This window comes from Sitophilus oryzae, unplaced genomic scaffold, assembly GCF_002938485.1.
Source record: "Sitophilus oryzae breed Bouriz unplaced genomic scaffold, Soryzae_2.0 scaffold_575_pilon_pilon, whole genome shotgun sequence".
Lineage (NCBI taxonomy): Eukaryota > Metazoa > Arthropoda > Insecta > Coleoptera > Curculionidae > Sitophilus > Sitophilus oryzae.
In genome coordinates, this window is record NW_022147168.1 from 805,186 (window position 1) to 823,692 (window position 18,507).

An 18,507-nucleotide genomic window follows, 5' to 3' on the forward strand; every position below is an offset into this window, starting at 1 on the left:
ACTGATTTTGAGGCGGCATACCTATTTTCGACTAGTTTCGGTCCCTCCGACGTTTCTTGACATTTTGGTGAATTTGCCTTTGCTATCTGTTCTTTCAAAATTTCGATTTTTCTATTTACATCTTCCTCAATCTCTGTTATTTTGTCTTGTAGTTCCGTAGAATTCTCTATAATCTTATTGTTTAAACTTTCTTCTAAATTAAGTATTTTGTCATTGAAACTGGCTTGTAGATCTTTAGAATTTTCTATGATTTTATCCTCTAAAATATTAATTAAATCCTGGGAATTTTCCATAATTTTATCTTTCAAACTGTCTTCTAATTTTTGAGAATTCTCTGTAATTTTATCGTTCAAACTGTCTTCCAATTTTTGAGAATTTTCCGTCATTTTATCTTCTAATTTTTGTAGGCACGAGTCAAGGTCACCTTCCAATTCAAAGCAAAATGTGTCCGGATCCTCGCCTTCCTCCCTCAAAACGTCTCTCAGTCTGGCTTGCAAAATGCTTTTCTTTCCATCTGTCTCGCACTCTCTCTCTTCCAATATGCATTTCAGTTCGGACACTTTCAACAATTTTTTCGGAGCCATTATTAGTCTTTTTATTTTTCTAGTCTATCACACACCCCACACCTGACACCAATTGTTACGTTTTTCGTCGGTTCCGTGTGCAACAAAAACAATAACGATAAGAGATTTATAGAACTATTTACAAACGATTTATAACTAAGAATTTATTTTGAATTTTAGCGCGTCAACTGCACTCGTCTATTTATAACTGCCCTCTCTAGGCCACAGCCGCCGGCTTTTATACCTACAGCTAAAATAACTCTAGAATAGTCCATAGATCGTTAGGTGCATAGAGAAGGTTTCGATTGTTCTCGTATGTACTACTCCATTCCAGTGGAACTCGTTTCTTCTCGAATCTTCGAATGAATCATTACAGTGTCTATTCTTTAATGCGATGTTAAGGTCATCCGAGGGCGGGCTATATAGTTAGGTTAGGTCGAGTCCACACCGGTCCGCAACATTATATTTCAGAAATCTGCCTAACTTAGCCCGATTCTGTCGTGTTAAGCCACACCCAAAATTCGAAACACACGTGCTTTGATTAAGGCTTGGTTAAGGTTTGCAGAGCTTCAGCATTTGCCATAAATTAGCGAGCAATTTGTTACAAAACCATATAAAATATATATCACTGTAATCACAAAACTTCAATCTATATCCGCATTGTAACGGAATGTCCTTATTTTTGACAAAATTCAGTCCAAACATAAAGAATATTTTGTTGATATTTGACCATCAAAATCTTAAACATAAAGAAGTTGTCTAAAAATGTGCTACAATACGAATATAGTATAATCCTTTATCTTTAATTTCCTTCTTCATTTGTGTAAAAATACCTAATCAGTTTTACATAAAACGTTAAATTCCCAACGCTTATTTGACTACTTTTTCGGACTAGTGAAGTGGACTCTTAATTGGAACCACATACCCAAGAATAATTCCCAAATCAATATATTTGTAATAATAGACATCCAGTCTAAAGCCGCGTTCAGACTACTCGAGCTCGGGCTTGAAAGGGCGCGGACTCTGGTTTGTAGGTAGGCTTGCGTGCCATTTCAATACAGCAAGCCATCTGTCCACATTGTCAGTCAGTAGAAGAATGGTAGAAGAAAAGCACGGGCTCCAAGTGGATCCGCGAAAATCATGTCCGACGACGAGCTTCTTGCAAGTGCTACTTTTATTGTTCTATTATTCACTCTTGAAAAAAAGATATGGAAAGAAACGTAGATGGTGGATGACCCCAGTGTGTAAAAATCGAAAAATATACAGTGGCAGTGATCTTTTAACTGATTTAATCATGGATAACTTACATTTTAAAACTTCCTGTAGAATGTCCTCTACTATAGTTTTGAAGAACTAATCTGTCTAATCGGTCCAAAAATTAGCAAACAAAACACAACGTTTCGGAAAGCAATTCCTGTTAAAGAAAGACTAGTTGTCACCTTGAGGTTTTTAGCATCTGGGGATTCTTTTACTAGTCTTAGTTATACGTTCAATCTTTTTCTTTACTTCACCTACATCAACTTCTATATCTTGCGATATTTCTTTCCATGCATCATTTAGCCACGAAAGCCCGAGCACGCGCCGCTCGCGTGGCTTGCGAGTCGGCTCGTTGTTTCGTCCACATAGAAGAAGCTTGCGAGTTTTTTCACGTGCCCGAGCCCGAGCCCGAGCCCGAGTAGTCTGGACGCGGCTTAAGAGATGTTGATGACTGTGGATTGTATGGGAGGGGGGAATTTAATCACCGTGACCTTATAGATCTATTGTGTCCCCCTTTCTTGAGTTAGAACTCATCATACAGTCTCATGGCATTGACAAAAGCCAATATCTGAGACGGTTTTACAGAGGTTAGTCCTCCATCTCTGATACCTGTCGTACCAAAGTTTATGGTACGAATGGTTGCCGTCTCAACGCACTCAGTGATCAGGTGTTCTGGTTTTTCCCCATTTTCTCCACAATATCTGCATTCGCCGTTGTTTCTTAGCAATCTACTGGGGTATTTTTAACAGTGTCCTTTTAAAAATCCTGTGACAATTCCAGGAAATCCAAAGATTGCTCTTACTTAAATCGAGGAATATCTTTAATTTTCCTCTGTTTTAAGCCCTGAGACATATCTTCGAATGTCTTAGACCGTTGGAGAGGATTCCCACTCCAGGTTACAGATGGAGTTTCCAGGTTCTTGTGTTCTGCTTTAAGATGGTTTCCACATGGAAAGCAGAATGGTTCTGGTCCAGTTAATGGGAGTGTTCGCGACTTTTCTAGCTAGATCGTTTGCTTTTTCATTACCTCTTCTATCCCTTGGTGAGAGGTTTATTTGTCTAATTTCTTCAACTTCTCTTGGCGTTCTTTGGCCGACTTCCAATTGATAGTTACTGAGTTGATTGCTTTTACTATTGACTATCGGATAAGATCGGTATTTTTTGTTTCCGATAGTTTGTATCTAAGATAAATTGTACGCGTATTTCGATAACGCATATTTCAGCCTGAAGAAGTACTTTTTTGTACTTTTGTCATTACAATTTGTCTCAAGTTTGTCTTGTCAGAAGTCTCCCTTTTTTGTGACAAGTTTGTCTTGTTCTTGTCTCAATATCGTGTTTATTTTTTGTCACCTTGGTCTGGACCCGGCATTACAATTAATTAGAAACAAGCTACAGAAAACATCTAATCAGACTCTGCTCTATACCTAATTGTCAAATGTTATTGCATTTTATTCCAAACTCGCAATTTCGAGGTTATCGGCATACCACAAATCTTTCCACAAATAGATAAATAACTATAGCCAACGTTGCGAAAAAGTACCTAACATTCATTTTATGTAGGTCTTGTTTTTTTAATTTAAATTTTTGTAAATAAAAAAATATATAATTTTTTTTAATTAATTATTAAATATTTATTTTTATTAAACTATTGAATCATAATGTTAATGAGAAATTAATATATAATTAACTAAAAAATATAGCGTTTACGAAATGTTTAAAAATGGACATTAATACTTAAAAAAATTAATGTTAATATAATTCAAATTTAAAAATTGAATAACTTGGGCTATCTTTTAGGTTTATTAGTTTTAAAAAGTTATAGCTGACCATGAATAACTAAGCTTATCAGCTGTATTAGTAATTAAAACACATACTAAAATTATTTTATAGTCATACTCAATTTTTATAGTTATAGTTAACGTAATGTAAAAAAGCTATAAGGTAATAAGTCCAGTGAAAATACCGAGGAAAATTCAGTACGTTCCAATCTACATCAATTACTATACCGATTAAAAATAAGAACACTTTGTAGACAATCATAATTTAGTTGGTATGATACTATAGTTTCGAAAGTTTCGTTTAAAGCCTTAGACATAGGATAACACCACAGCTTATTCACTACCAGCTGGTCATCTTCGGTTATTTTTGAGTATTCGCACTTGCTACGCCTGTTGTCGTACACACATGGAGAGTTAACGAAAATGAACTAAGTAGGCAGACCGGGAATGAATAGGTTGTGTTAACACTATAGTGTAAATAAACTAGACTATAGTATTAAACATGCACTGACACCATATATCTTAAAACAGCAATAATCTTCAAAAATACTTTTCTATAGAGCGCACGTTTTAGGTAAGGATTAGATGTGCTTCATTGAGATCTATAAGACATGTTCAATTAGGACTGCTCAAGTATTTGCGTACTGGAGCAATTGCGAACTAGAGATTTTAAGTTCAGCAACTTGTTAAAGTTAAAATATCTAGTTCTATTCTTTCCGTTATCAATGAAACTAAAGCTTAATTTTCATGCATCCGTTGTCCGACGATACGTTGATACGATATTAATTTTATTGGTAGAATTTAAAGAATTTGATTGGTTAGAAAATAACGCAGTTTTTAAATTTATTGCATTTTCATGCCTCCGTTTATCGGATATACTTTGGTGTCATTTTATATTTTCGTTTCCATAACGATTTTGCTATTTTACTTATATTTTTATTAAGGTTAGATTAAATTTGTCAAAAAAGTGTCAAAAGGTAAGGTCCATTGACGGGCTGAAGTAAAATATTTACGGATGAAAAGTGGCGCCAAAACGCTATGACCAATCAGAGCACCGTCGGACCATCGTATCAACGTATAACGGATGCATGAAAATCTTGCTTTATTACAAAGGCAAGGAAATCAGTTGTGAATTCGTTGCGTACCTATCTAGATATTCGGTCAAATTATCTTATGTTATGTGGGGTTCTGGGATCCACTGAAATTTCGTAAAAAAATCAAGGGGTGGCTGCAAGATAACCAGGTAGCTCTATTTTAACAAATTTTGTTCTTGCTGCAAACCGAAATGTAGCTCCTATAACGCCTTTCCATTGTCATCATCATCATCTTCATTTTCAGCTTAATCACCATTTCCAATTATGGTGTAGCCTCCCTCACATATTTTATTTTAGTATAGTATTTTATTTTTAGTTTTTTTTATTTTAGTAGCTAAATTTAGATACTCTCTTTGTCGGTGAGCCCATTGTTGTCTATTGTTGGATATGCGGGCCCAAGTTATCCCTGCTAATTTTCTAATATCATGGTCCTATCTCAGGTTTGGTCTTCTAAGTCTTCTAAGATTAATTCCTCGTGGGTACCATGCTGTAATTTTTTAGTCCATCTGTTGTCCGTCCCTCTTGCCAGGTATCCAGGTGTCCTGTCCATTGCCACATGAGGGATTTGACTCTATGGATGACATCTATTACCTGGGTCTTTTGTCGTATCCACTCTATGGCCTGCAGTTTTCGTGCGACTTGCATTCCATTATATGTACTGATGTTATATGGAGATATCTGATTACTGCGGGGTACGATCGGCCTATTTTTAAAGGGTAACTAAGTAAAAATCTCGTTTTTGTAAAAAAGTGGCCGTCGTTTTATAAAAAAGTGGCAGCCTTTTTATAAATCATAAATATGGTTAAATAATTATTTAACAACGATATTTCAAAAAATATTTATTTTTGCAAATATCCCACTGTTTTTAATGGAATAATTCAAAAATATTATACGTAGAACCGATAACCTCAAGAAATAAAATTAATAACGTAATTAGAGAGATAGTATTACATAAGGGTATTACAGAATCAATACGTAGCATATTTGTATAAATGCAATTCCCAGCTACTATGTTCAAATGTAGGTATTTTATTATACAGGGTGAGTCCTAAATAAGTGCAAATATTTTCAGGGGTAGTATATTTCGATCCCAGAAACACAATGATTTTTTTTCGCGATTTTTTTTTAAATTTGCAGTTTATTGAAAAAAATTTTGGTATTTTTTTTTAGTTTTTAGTTAAAACATAATTTCTTGATAATATGGCGACATAGGTAATATAGGTAGTAGATTAAATATACAAGAAAGAAAACCTAGAAAAGATCCAGTCTCAAAATTTAAGCAAAAAAAATTTTTTTTGGAAATGTTCTAAGTAAAATAACTCGGTTATTTTGGACTTATTTGAAAAATGGTAAAGAGAATATATGTTTCTTTTATCGATATCTACCAGCCCTCCGGCTCTGAAGATATTTGCACTTATTTAAGACTCACTCATTGTGGATACGTTTCAACAAATATTTTTTTGCAATAAAACTAGTTTATGACACCTTGCGAAGTATAAATAATAGATGCGTTTTATTATCAAAATTTATTACAAGCATCAAACCTAACCTAGATTTCTTAATAAATTTATTCAATAATTAAATTAGAAAACCTTCGGGATTAAATCCAATTATTTCTCATATTGTTTTGATTAGTCTCATATAACATAATGGAAAACGAATTTAAATATCATCAAACATTATTTCTATTAAATAATTTTTAGTTTGTTTTAACACTATTGATAAAAGCCGATAAATATTCAAATTTCTTAAATGTATTGCCATCTAGACGAGCAAAACCAGTATAGCCAACTATTTCAATCATTGTTGATTGCTCCGTATTTTGGTTCAGTGATTATACAGGTTGAGTCTTAAATAAGTGCAAATATTTTTAGAGCTGATAGAGTTATTTTATTTTGACAATTAAAAAAAAAATGGTTTTGTGCTAAAATTTTGAGAACGGCGGGATTTTTTCTTAGTTTTCCTTCCGCTTAATCTAATTTTGCCATATTATCTATATGTTATTTTTTTAACTGAAAATTAAAATATTTTTTTAAATTTTTTTCGAAAAATTCAAAATTTACATTTTTTTCGCAAAAAATCTCATAGACGTATATACCAACTCTAAAAATATTTGCACTTATTTAAGACTCCTAAATAAAACCTAATTTTATCGCATAAAAATTGCCTTAAAAATAAAAGGAAATCGGTCGAACCAAAAACCCACAAACCGCTGCTCCTATCCTGTTTATTGTATCGAGCTGAATTACATCATAGTATACATAATAACAATCGCATAAAATCACATCACCGAAAGCTTGTCATGAGCTTACAGCGCTTGTTACTTAAGTAACCCGTCACGTGACCAGTTCCACGTGCATATTCGGCAAACCATCAAACAAGGACAGGATGCCCTATGTTCCTTCTCTTTCTCTTCCTGTTCTATCCATTGGCGTGTCAATATTTTTTTAATAAACTAAGTCCTAATCCGAAAATTAATTTCCAAAACTGAATATATTCTTTTGTTATAGTTAAGATGGTTCTAAATCAATACACTGTATATTTTTGAAATTAAATAATAGGTGGGAACGAAGAGTGCAAAGTATTTTGTTTCTTTAATAAATCATGTATGTAGTAAAAATGAGATTAAACGTATTATTAACTCAGCTTAGAATCAAAATTGAAATCAATAAAATTTCGTATGCAAATTGTTTATCTGTCAATATTAAATAGTATGAAATCATTGGTCGATATCAAAAGCATTTTGGGTCATAAGATTTTTTAAGGGTAACTTTTTAAGCATACTGTAGTAAGTATACCAAAGATCGAAAGAAGCAAATAATTACATACTTTGACTCCAATATGCTAATGCAATATTTTATCACATGGTCGAACTAATAAAATGGACGATGTTAAACATATTAGCATCATCAGCAGATGATTAAACACATTTGTTGGAGGTTTAGCTTGAATATTTATTGTTTCTAGGCTCCTTTTTGTGGTAGTTTTTATTGTGTTATAATGTATTTATTATTATAATTACGATTATACGAAATTAAGTTAGTAAATAAAAAATATTTATACTTTACATTCAAAAAAATATTGGCTCTCCCATTAATTTTACAGCTAAGTCGTCAATAGTTTTTTAAATGTCTAACTATGCTGAATATGCAAGCCAAATTTAAACAATTTTGGACATGCCGATTTTAAGTAATTTAAGAAAAACTGCATCAATCTTTAAAATAAAACTGAACAGGTATCAAATGCAGAACCAGTCAAATGTCAACAAACCTTAAGTTGTCAACCTATGATTTTATCATTGTCAAATATAATTTGTCGTAATATGTCTACACTTTGGTCTACACTACTACGTTATAGTACCTATGCTTAGTGTCCCCGAAATGTGTATTTGTAATTTACAACCCGGTTCGAATGAGGCAACAGCCTAAAGTTTAGAAAATACAATTTGACATTGATAAAATTATAGGATCACAACTTAAGGTAGGTACGTTGCTTTTTGCCTGGTTTCGCATTGTTACCTATTCAGTTTTAATTCAAAAATAGTTGCATTTTTTGTTAAATTACTTAAAATCGGCTCATCCAAAATTCTTCCAAATGTGTATTCAACATACCGCACACCTTTAAAAAACTATTTACAACTTTGCTATAAAAGCATTGTTCGGGTTCTTGTTATTACCGATTCTGAACCGTCCTAGAACTCTGCAGCGCATGCGCAAATGAAATGATGTCTTCACAGTTCTAGGACGGTTCAGAATCGGTAATAAGAGAAACCCGAAGTAAGCTAAAATTAACAAGGGAGCCAATATCTGGACAGTTCAAAATTTGCATGCGACTTCCTATGTTTCCAACGACGATGCACCACCCGGTAGATTAATATATTATAATGATTAGGTACCTAATAAAAATTAGTGTTTTTTTCACACAAAATGGATTATTCTTTATAGTCAGTAGAATTCTGTTGCTTATATTTTTTTAGAAAAGATTTTAAATTGTAATTTTTCAAAAAGTATACCGGGTGCGTCTCAAAAGTGGCTCACTCCTATAACTTTTTTATTTTTTCAGATAAAACAACGAGATTTGGTATGTTAGTATATGACATAAATTGGGATGCATTGACGTATTCAATTGTTTTCGGTCACTTACGGTGTCACCGGAAATGACTACAACTTTTGATTTTTAAATGGCACCCTCGGTATTTTTTTACTTTATTCGATAGATAATGACACTCTGAATCGAATGACATATCATATGTCAACTTTTGACATTTTGGCATATGGTTTTAGCATTTACCGGAAGTGACCGTAAACAATTGAATACGTCAATCAATCCCAATTTATGTCACATACCAAATATCGTTGTTTTATCTGAAAAAATAAAAAAGGTATAGGGGGTGAGCCACTTTTAAGACGCACCCGGTATATATTAAATTTTTACTATAACTTGAATAACTACACGTCAAGCTTACAAAATGGAAGGTCCCTAATCTGAAACGGAAATAGAATTAAGAGAAAGAATAATAGAATTTATTAATGTTATTTATGTTTTTGACAATAAAGGCATTTATTATTATTATTATTATTAATAAAATTTAATAGAATTAAAAGAAATACACACGGAAATTTAGTGAGATAATATAATATGTATTGTAATCAAAATTGTTGTGTTTTTGGATTTGTTAACATTGAAAATTATCAATAAAATTTCAATACATATTATAATAAGTTATTTTATGTTAAGTCAGATTTATATTCCGTATTCTGTAATAGAATCAGTGAATAAATAATGATTTTATTATCATCTATCTTAATCTTTATAATCTTTAATCTATCTAATTATCTTAACTAATTATATGCTATTGCTAACAAAAGTTTAGTTTAGAATAGTTCACATAACATTGAAATGGTATGCTTTTATCAGAATAAATCGTATTAACGATAGATTTTCATCACGCGTCTGACGATTAGTATTTTCTAATCATTGGTGTAGGTTATCTATTTTTATTCTCTTTTAATTAATTCATTTATTTTTTTTGAAAACTTATATATGTTTTTCGTAATAAGTAAACTATGAATTCATCGTTTTTTATTATTTGGTAAAATGTTTGTTTCGTGCATTTTATAAACAGTATTTTTAGCAGGTTTAACTTATGTATGAGTTAAAAATTCGCAAACATTTTTAACATGTTGAATAATATTATTTTACTACATTTTTCCGAAATAAATATTATCGCTGATTCACCGCTCAAGCGTAAAAATATCTACGTAAATTAAAAATTACTCATTATTTACTATCTAACTTAATTGTTATTTTACATCGTCTTGTTAGACAGTATGATTTTCTGGTTTGGATTCCTAGTTTTAAATAATTAATTTATTCTTGTAACCCATTATAGAGTAGGGCTTACAAATCGGTATCCCAAAATCCCGCGATCTGGGTGTATGTTTATACCCGAAATCCCAATAATAATCTCTAACATGATTCGAATTTATCCACTTTACTCCATATTTTATTTATACCGATCTATAATAAGCAGAAAGTCAATATCTAAAAATTATATTTATTGTTTTGCTATATTTTACTTTTTTTGCAACAAGAATTGTATTTTTTTTACTTACTTTGTCTTTTTTAATAAAGCTCTTTTCACGTTTTCTTTTTGATATAAATATGTAGTTGCATTTTTATTAAATATTTCTTTAAATTAAATTTCTCATTTTGATAGTCAATCCCGGGATTATAGGTTCTTATCCCGGGATTTCAAAACGGGATCGCGATCCCGACAATTAGAGTGCAAGGATGAAATTGAGGAGAATATTCCTTTTTTTAAAGATATAAATGGATTTTCCGAAAATAAAAATCTATTTGGCATTTCCTCCTAATAGTACAGAACATATAACTATATTCGATACCAATGAAACTTTTTGTTGCACAATCAAGGGCGCGATTTTTAAATTCATTGTTACCAACCATGGCCATATTCGGCGCGGCGCCGGCGCCAGGCTGAATAACTGGAATTTAAATTTCCCGCTGGGGATTCAGGTGGTAGCTCTGATGTAAAAAATGTCAAGTTGATACATTTATTTACTTATTTTCTGACATTGTCATTCGTTTTGACACTTTAGTTTTCTATTACGAGTTTTTGGTTGAAATGAATTGTGTTATGATAGTTTAAGCTTAATTTTTTTTAGACCTTGCAGTCGAACATTGATCTTTTTAGAACCTCTTTTAGTGCGAAGTGAGTACAAGATTAATATCTGTAAAAAACTCATCTCAACTTTATTAGAATATTTTGAACGGGAAAACGGTAGTAATGGCCCTTTATTGTCCCTTAAGTCACTACGTCCTTAACACTTTAAGGAGCCGAGTTTTGTTGATGTAAATATTAACTATTTATATATTTATAATTCATTTATTTTTGTTTTCTTAAATATTTTGATTAGGGGAAAATATGTAAAAGTGGGCAAAGTCGGCGCCGCGCCGCGCCTTCGCCGGGCCGATCAAGCTTAATCACATTACTGAAAGTTTATTTGATAAATGTATGTCATGGTGTATGTCACTATACAAATCGCGGTTTGTGGCAAAACTGTTATTTGATATACAGGTTGTTAATTTGTTTATTACTCGCGGCAAGAGCTTTATGGCTGAAATATGGCAACCTCGGCCCGCTCGTCGAGAGACGACGCAAGGGACACGCGACAGGACGAGTCGGCAGCTTAGCTTAGTACTCATTTGGAATGTAGGCAGTGTTGCCATTCTGTTCCCCAATAAGTAACCGTCCAGTTAACAATCTGTATATCATATATACAGGGTGTTTAAACAACTAAGTATCTTGCAATAGGTTTTACATATTTTGTTATCTCTTAACTACTAAGCACTTCAAGCCGAGTTACAAAGTTAACAAACTAAGGACTTATTGTTTTGTAGTATTTCACATATTGAAACACTTTTCTGTTTGACTATTGAAGTTTCTTAGAAGTTAAGTGGGATTATTTCTGAGAATTGTGCGCTTTTTCGTTTTTGTTTACGTAGACTGCAGAATGAATACATTTTAAGGATTTCTATTTATTTTTCAGAATTAGTCGCTAATTTGAATGCCTCGGATCAATAATGGCTCAATGGTTGTGCAAAATCCAGGTTATTAAAAAAGAAGGATTATTAAAACATCGTAAGTAATGTCCAATTACCTTTTACTTTCTTTTAAAATACAGAGGAAAATAAAAACGCTAGAAGGAATAAGAATTGTTGTAAGTGCCTTTCAAAGAGCTTCATAGCAAATACATATATAATACGATCGAAAAAAAACGGCGTCAGCGATAGCTATGAAATGAAGATCGCTGTCATTTTATATTTAAAATTTTATGGGGAATGTTATGGATTGTCATTTCCAAGCCAACTGTACGCCTTTTTTTTCGACCATACGGTATTTATTTGTTTTAATTTATAGGGTCTAAGAAGTGTTATAGGGCCATCAAAATGTTTATTTTTTATATAAATGTTAATAATAATTGACAGTAATAAAATAAATATGAATATTTATCACGGTTTCTTGTTGCCACTGTATTATTCATTTTATATTAAAACAAGTCTATTATCCAATTTAACTAATTGAACTGTTTTTCATATAATGCTTTTAAATAAATACTAAATTATTGTTTTTTTTCTGTTGAACAGTTGAAACTTCATATTTACCGATTTATTTTCTGTGACGACAGTTTTGAACATAAATTGAATAATATTTTCTATATTTTCTAGATGTTTTGCTTTAACCTGATCGTTAGCTAATTTTATAATGACGATCAGATTGAGTATTTCTTTCTATATTTTTGAAACTAAACATAAATCCTTAAAAAAATAAATGTTAGATATATGTAGTTTATAAATAATATTTTTTTGGCCAATTAGAGTTAAAAAATTCAGTTTCGTGTATACATTACGCTTAAAGTCCGATATCTGGTTAATGTCGACATTAACAAGTTAATGTTTGGGTTTGGTTTTGATTTTGATTGTTTTGTTTTGTGTTATTTTCGAGATTAACCAGGTAATATTGAAATTAACTTTATTTCGGACCTTAACCGTGACATATACATAAGAAAAATCACCTGTTATATTCTCTTGTAGACTTAAAGAACAAATAAATAAATAAACAAATACCAGAAACGCTAATATACGACTTAAATAATATACAACGTGGTCATTTGAAAAGTATTATTCCAGAATATATCTTACGCCTAAAACAGGTCTAAAAAATCAGGTCTCAAATATGTATATGTGTATCGGGAATAAGAGAGGAAAGCAAAATGACTTACTCTTTTACTTACTAACTCCTCCTCACCCTGAGAACCCTCTCAGGGTGAGAAAGTTGGGATGGCTACCCAGCCATCCCAACTTTCTTTTGTAAGTAATGCTAGTCTACCTTGTGTGATACATTGTTGAAAAACTTTCTCTTTATAGTCTTTTACGTGAACAGCTTTTTAGAGTCGAAGTTTAATAGGAAATATCGAAAATAACGTATTTGAAAATCAGGAATTTTGAATGTCTCTTAGAAGAAAATAATGTGTCATATAAAGGTCTCAAATCCACAACGAGCAAAGAGTTTAATCCCTCGATATGTATTTCATCATCCTGTATTTTCTATTTGCATTGTCAATTTATCACCCTGTATGTTCTAAAAAAATGTATAAACCGACGCGATAAAAAAGTACTTCACTTAATGCTTCAATTAATCGAATGTGTTTACATGTTTTTAAATAAGAAGAATAAAAAAAGTCCCCGCCAACGAGTCGCACATGCTTGTTGTAGGAATTTTTACAATATAGATACCTAACCTCAGCAGACCCATGCCGTTTGCCGGCAGTTTCGCGGCGGTCTTCAAGCGTTGACTCATTTTTATTATTTTAGTCATGTGCCATACAATCCCAGAAACAAATTATTAAAAATATTCGATCTGTTACTTACCTGTTACAGTTCGTAAACGGTTTACTATTTCGGCAGTCGACCTTCATTCATTTAATCAAAGCAACGTTAACGGACCAACAATTTTTAAAATTTTCAGTACAGTTCTAATTTGATCGTATCCTAGCATTTTCCTTATATGCGAAAAAAGTGACAACACTGCTAAACAATCGAAACGGATATAGGGACAATACCACGGTAAGCATCCAATCCAACCCTTTATAAACATTAAATTTTTTAAAATTCAGCTGTTGCCAATTTTTGTTAGAATTATCGTTAAACTTTGGGAGTTCTATTTTTAAACTGTGATTATTGAACATTTGGTTTATAATAAATTTCACGAAACCATGACGGTAACGGAAATAAAATTATAAAATGAGAATATATTGTATTCTTTTTAAATTTATTAGAAAAACATGATAAAATAATTTTAACTTATATAAAATATAAATTAAGTTTCTTTGCTTTAAACATAATAAGAATAAAATATAACTCTGTAAGGAAAATAGCCTACTCTGTGTAATATTAGAAAAAAATAGAAATATTTTTCAAATTTGACATGGCTCTAACAGAACTTCCAAATAAGTTTTGCCTGTTTTGTAATTCCATAAGAAGGGGCCGTAGGTAGAAAACTAGGTAGTACCTAGATGTACGGTATTTAAGTGTTAATAAGGTTTAACACCATAAAATATTTATAAAGTCTCTTTTCAGAAACACCCCTAAATCTTAATTTACTAAATAAAACGTGCCTACATCTTACACTGGGCGCGTCTCGACGGTGGCTCACCCCTATATAACTTTTTTTATTTTTTTCAGATAAAAACGAGTTTTGGTAGATTTGATTACGTATGTTAAAAGATGTCCAAATCGTATTTTTAATCATATCTCAATTTTTTCAAATGGAACAAAATTAGCGTATTTTGAAAAAGCTTTTTTTTCCGAATAATTTGGTAATTTATTGGTTTCGAGTCAATTTGTCGTTATGAAACGCATGTTTCAACTACAAATAAACCATATGCAAAAATATCAAAAGTTGACATATGATATGTCATTCTATTCACGAGTGTCATTTTCTATCGAATAAAGTAGAAATATACCGAGGGTGCTATTTAAAAATCAAAAGTTGTAGTGATTTCCGGTGAAACAGGAAGCGACCAAAAACAATTGAATACGTCAATCAATCCTAATTTATGTCATATATTAACATACCAAATTTCGTTTTTTTATCTGAAAAAATAAAAAAGTTATAAGGGTGAACCACTTTTGAGACGTACCCGGTATATTTTTTAACCACATACCCAGTTTTATTATTAATAATAATATTTATTTATTTCCAAATTATGTTAAGTATAAATAAACATAAAAAGAAATATCATTATTAAAGTGAAATATTAATATATATTTTTATAAATAATGATATTATGGTAATTAAGGTCTCTCAATTAAGAGGTAAACAAAACTAAAAGTAAAAAAAATAATTAATTATTGTGATTATTATACCGGGTGCGTCTCAAAAGTGGCTCACCCTTACCTATAACTTTTTTATTTTGTCAGATACAATAACAAGATTTGGTATGTTAGTATATGACATAAATTAGGATTGATTAACGTATTCAATTGTTTTTGGTCACTTCCTGTTTTACCGGAAATGACTGCAACTTTTGATTTTTAAATAGCATCCTCGGTATTTTTTTACTTTATTCGATAGAAAATGACATTCGGAATGAAATGATATATCATATGTCAACTTTGGACATTCTCGCTTAATAACAAATCGTATTTTAAAATTCAATCTAGAGTGCCTATGTTAAAAACACTAATTCTTAATCAAGGAGTCTTGGAAAAATATATTTGATCGTCTAATGTTTTTAGTGTCTTGTCCTGACCAGTTAGAAAATGCACAAATCGTATTTTTAACCATATCTCAATTTTTTCAAATGGAACGAGGGTGGCTCATTAGCGTGTTTCGAAAAAGCATTTTTTTACGAATAGTTTGGTACCACACACTTGGTATTTCGAGTCAAATTTTCGTTACGAACCGCAAATTATAACTTCAAATAAACCATGTGCGAAAATGTCAAAAGTTGACATGATATGCCATTCGATTCAGAGTATTATTTTCTATTGGATAACGGATAAAGTAAAAAAATGCCAATGGTGCCATTTAAATCAAAAGTTGTAGTCATTTCCGGTGAAACAGGAAGTGACCGAAAACAATTGAATACGTCAATCAATCCTAATTTATGTCATATACTAACGTACCAAATCTCGTTGTTTTATCTGAAAAAATAAAAAAGTTATAAGGGTGAGCCACTTTTTAGACGCACCCGGTATATGCTATGCAGTGGCGCAGAATTTTTTAGAATTTAGAATGAGTGGGAGGGGGGTTAATCGCTTCGACCTTACAGATCCATTGTGTCCCCCTTTCTTGAATCATAACTCATCATACAGTCCCAGGGCTTTGACAAAAGCCAGTATCTGGGACGGTTTTATAGAGGGTAGTTCTCCATCTCCAATATCAGTCGTACCAAAATTCATGGCACGAATGGTTGTCGTCTCGGCACTCAGTGATGAGGTGTACTGGTGTTTCACCATCTTCCCCACAGAATCTGCATTCGCCGTTTCTTCTTAGTTTCAATCTACTGAGGTGTTCATTGAGGAGACAGTGTCCTGTTAAAAACCCCGTGACAATCCGAGGATTGTTCTTACTCAGACCCAGGAAGATCTGTGATTTTTCTTGATCATAAGCCCTCAGAAACTTCTTCGAGTGTCTTAGACCATTGCAAGATTTCCATTCCAGGTTGCGGATGGAATCTTCCAAGTTCTTGAGTTCCGCCTTGAGTTGGTTACCACTTGGAAAGCAGAACGGTTCTGGTCCAGTTAGTGGAGCGTTCGAAATCCTAATTTATGTCATATACTAACGTACCAAATCTCGTTGTTTTATCTGAAAAAATAAAAAAGTTATAAGGGTGAGCCACTTTTTAGACGCACCCGGTATATGCTATGCAGTGGCGCAGACACTATAATTACTGCTCCCCGGAAGAAATTTATAAGTTAAAATTGCGGTTAAAATTTTGTTAAAACTAAACAAAAATATAAAATTGTCATCAAAGAAAATAATAATACCAATCACCAATCCAGTTTTTCTTATTCCACAGGCAGAGTACCTTTCAGAGCAAATTTAATTTAAACCTAGTACTTCAATTAAATACAGTCAAACTCAATCTCTAAATGCGGTACTGGTGTTGGGTATGTTGGCATATAAACAATTCTTATAAAAAAAATCAAGAAATTTTAAATGTTAAGGTCCACATGATCATAAGCTGTTGGTGCTTACCACGTATGTCCAACGCGCTAGTCAGAAAATATTTCGACACACGACGTGTAATAAATAACAGAAAATACAATTAGCCTTTAAATTAAAATGAGAGACACAACTGTCACTGTCAAGTATCCTCCCAATGGACAGATCTTAGATACTTTTTCTTATACCAGTCAAAGTAGTCAGTCGAGGGAAAACACCCTGTATCTGTGGACTATTTTATGTAGTGGCCAATTGCAAAAAGGTAATTATTTTGATCAATAAAAAGTAAAAGTTATTTATAAGTCAATATTTTTCATACACAACAAATTTTGAAAAGGTATGCCACTGAGAGTTTTATTTTTCTAAAATAACAGTGCTGACTACATTCGCAAAATTATAGTTATACAAATATTGTTGTTGTTCAACACACCATCTCAAAATAACGAGAAATAATCATGAGTTTATAAGATTGTTGAACACTTATGAATAGCTCTTTTAAACTATAAATATTTGATAACATCATAGGAGTACGTTATATAAGATTGATATATAAAAGTTCCTTTATGCGTGCAATAAAAATTATTAAAAGTAATCTAGATATTATATTAATTGATAACAAATATATAGCCCTCTGTAAAGTTAAAGTAAATATGGAGGTTTGTTGGTATTTTATAATAATTCGTATCGTTAGTAATGATTTAGCAAAAAAAGTCCCTTGTACTTACTTTTACTTTTTCGTATCCGGATTATATTATAGTTTATTAACCCAGTAATGGGCTACATTCAATGCTTCCCGTTTAGCCAGCCATAGGTCATCGAGGGTACATCTGTGGGGGCACGCAGGACATTGAAGAAGATGTTCCATGTCCTGAAAGGCGCCGCAGTCGCATTTGTCGTCATTTCTGTCCAGCAAACCCCATTTGATCAAATTGGATTTTACTGGGGCCACCCCAGTTCTGATTCGGTTGAGCATTCTCCAGGTTTTCCAGTCGCTAGAAACACCATTTGATGGGTCCTCTCTAAGTGGGTAGTGGGAGGGAGGTTCATCCAGGACGTGGCTTAGGAAACGGCGTCTGGATTTAAGTGTACCTATGCCGCACTCTTGGCCAAAAATTGAGTGACAAGCATCAAAGGTTTGTTTTAACTTCTCAGTATATTCATGAGCTGTTCTGCGTAAATCGGGGCTTGTAAAACCTGCGGCCTTGTAAAGGTTTTTTAAGGGGGTGGGTTTCATACAACCTGCCACTATTCTGCATGTTTCATTCAGACTGATGTTCACCTTTTTGCATGGACAGATCTACACCACACTGGGCAGGCATATTCTGCAGTTGAAAAACACAGAGCTTGAGCAGCAGTTCTGACCACGATAGCTTTGGCTCCCCATTTACTATTGGTCAACTTCCTTATAAGGGAATTTCGTGCTTCTACTTTTTTGCGTGTTTTTTCGCAGTGATATTTGTAAGTCAATGTTCTGTCCAGCACGACGCCAAGATAGGTAGGCTTATCTGTGTGTTTTAGTAGTGTCCCGTTCCATGTAACATTAAAGCTACACGCACACTGGTG

General features: G+C 32.5%; 1 protein-coding gene across 3 annotated transcripts in view; it reads left to right on the top strand.

The window, feature by feature from the left end:
* The window catches only part of LOC115887423 (peroxisomal acyl-coenzyme A oxidase 3), a 54,502-nt gene that overhangs the window by 4,580 nt on the left and 31,415 nt on the right, over window positions 1-18,507 (top strand). Inside the window, exons 1-2 of one of the 3 annotated variants that reach the window (XM_030906838.1) lie at window positions 4,733-4,840; window positions 11,762-11,853. The gene's annotated coding sequence lies outside the window, so the exon portion shown is untranslated. Of the gene's footprint in view, window positions 1-4,732; window positions 4,841-11,761; window positions 11,854-13,533; window positions 13,839-18,507 lie in introns of those variants that run through there. The other 2 variants (XM_030906839.1, XM_030906837.1) reach the window with 2 other exon arrangements.